Raw genomic sequence first — 2,082 nt, forward strand, 5'->3', positions numbered from 1 at the left:
GATGACATAACAAGTGTAAACGCTTTGCTTTTGCATCCCACAGGTTGCTACGGATGATCCAAGGAGCAAAGAGCTTCCATTAGACAAGTGTTAACAGCACGGGCTTAGACGTCAGCAAACAGGAAACCGAAAAGGTGCACGTGTGATGCTGGTCATAGGCGCTGCACCAGAAGTCCGAAATGGGAAGTGTAGGTCCGTCGAAGAATAACTCAGAGAAAACTACTTGTTTTGCATGTAGTGTAGTTATCTTTCATGTAAATGATTTTCTCCCACAGGAGAATCAGTTTAAAACTGTTTCTTAAAGTAGAAGCAAGAGCAAGATTTACAAGCGAGAGAGGATGAGGAGAAAAACTATGGTCTTGGAGTAATTAACCTTATGTGCATATTTGAGGGGTGATCTGATTAACTAGCAAACTGGGAATTTGGGCATTTCATCCTTGAGAATGCCAAATAAGGGTATCCAAAAAACCCAATATCAGTTATTTATGGGTTGTCTGAAAAACTTTGTGAGAGTTAGCTTTGTAACAGGCTGTATCTATAAAATGTTGACCACCATCCTTCCACCTACACTTCAGCCTTAGGCCAGCCCTCTACTGTTCATCTGACTCATTCAAATTTCTCAATTCTTTAATTTATGTCCAATTATAATCGGCACCTGTTCCTCTCCAAGGTACTGAACACCTGGGCATGGTTCTAGGCTTCATATAAAACTGGAACACCAAACACCCACTCCCATCTACTGCTTATGGGTTGAATAATATCAGCAGTTATTATTTTGTAAACATGTAATAAGGTATCAAAACATTTGTTTCTTTACTTTATCCACACCGAAATGAAACAGTAAATTCAAACTGGCCCAAAATATACAAGCAACATCCCAACAATAGGACACGACTATTAGTATCTTATTTCAGATTTTTATATCTGCGTTCATGAGATATTGGTCTTTAGTTTTCTTTTTTTGTGTTATTTTTACCAGGTTTTGGTATCGGGGTAATATTGGCCTCATAAAATGAGTTGGGAAGTATTGCCTCCTCTTTGATTTTTTTGGAAAAGTTTGAGGAGAAGAGGTATTAAATCTTCTTTGAAGAATTCACTGGTGGAATTCACTGGTGAAGCCATCTGGCACTGAACTTTTACTTTTTGGTAGGTTTGTTGATTGTTTCAATTTCCATACTGCAGATTGGTCTATTTAGATTTTCCAGTTCTTCTTGACTCAGTCTAGGAAGGTTGTCTTTTTCTAAGTACTGGTCCATTTCTTCTAGGTTATTAAATTTGGTGTTATATACTTTTCCATAGTATTCTTGCATGATCCTTGGTATTTCTGTGATGTCAGTCGTAATTTCCCCTCTTTCATCCCTGATTTTGTTTATTTGTGTCCTTTCTCTTTTTTCTTTAGTGAGTCTAGCCAGGGGTTTGTCAATTTTATTAACCTTTCAAAGAACCAGCTCTTTGTTGCATTTATCTTTTCTATTGTTTTTTGTTGTTGTTGTTGTTTTCAATTTCATTTATTTCTGCTCTATTTGGTTATTTATTTCCTTCTGCTGACTTTAGGCTTCATTTGTTCTTCCTTTTCTGGTTTTTAAGATGAAGCGCTAGGTTGTTTATTTGGGCTCGTTCTTGTTTTTGAAGTTAGGCCTATAGAACACAACTCTTGACGTACTCCTTGAAAGTGATGGCCAAAGGAAAACACTAAAAACACCAGAATAATTTTACACGTACCTTTAACGCGGGAGGTGAAAGCAGGAAAAAGGTGAGGGACAGGAATTCGTAAGTCTTGTCTTCCTTTCCAAGCTGAGGAAAAGTGAACAGAAGTAGTAAGTAGAAAACCTGAGGGAAATAATGCTCTAGGGAAGGGCTCCCCAACCCCCGGGCCACGGAACAGTACCAGTCTGTGGCCTATGAAGAACTGGGCTACACAGCAGGAAGCGAGCAGCAGGCCGGTGAGCATAGCTCGATCTGTATTTGCAGCCACTCCCCAGCACTGGCATCACCACCTCAGCTCCACCTCATATCCTCAGGCATTAGATTCTCATAGGAGCACCGGTCCCTGGTGCCAGAACAATTGGGGACCGCTGCTCT

General features: G+C 39.8%; 1 protein-coding gene across 1 annotated transcript in view; it reads right to left on the reverse strand.

Moving 5' to 3' along the window:
• The window catches only part of B3GALT5 (beta-1,3-galactosyltransferase 5), a gene marked incomplete at its 3' end in the record, with an annotated part of 31,017 nt that extends 29,232 nt beyond the window's left edge, over window positions 1-1,785 (reverse strand). The window contains exon 1 of the mRNA XM_011375313.2: window positions 1,723-1,785. The remainder of the gene's footprint in view (window positions 1-1,722) is intronic.
• Between the last annotated feature and the right edge of the window lie 297 nt (window positions 1,786-2,082).

This window comes from Pteropus vampyrus, unplaced genomic scaffold, assembly GCF_000151845.1.
Source record: "Pteropus vampyrus isolate Shadow unplaced genomic scaffold, Pvam_2.0 Scaffold270, whole genome shotgun sequence".
NCBI lineage: Eukaryota > Metazoa > Chordata > Mammalia > Chiroptera > Pteropodidae > Pteropus > Pteropus vampyrus.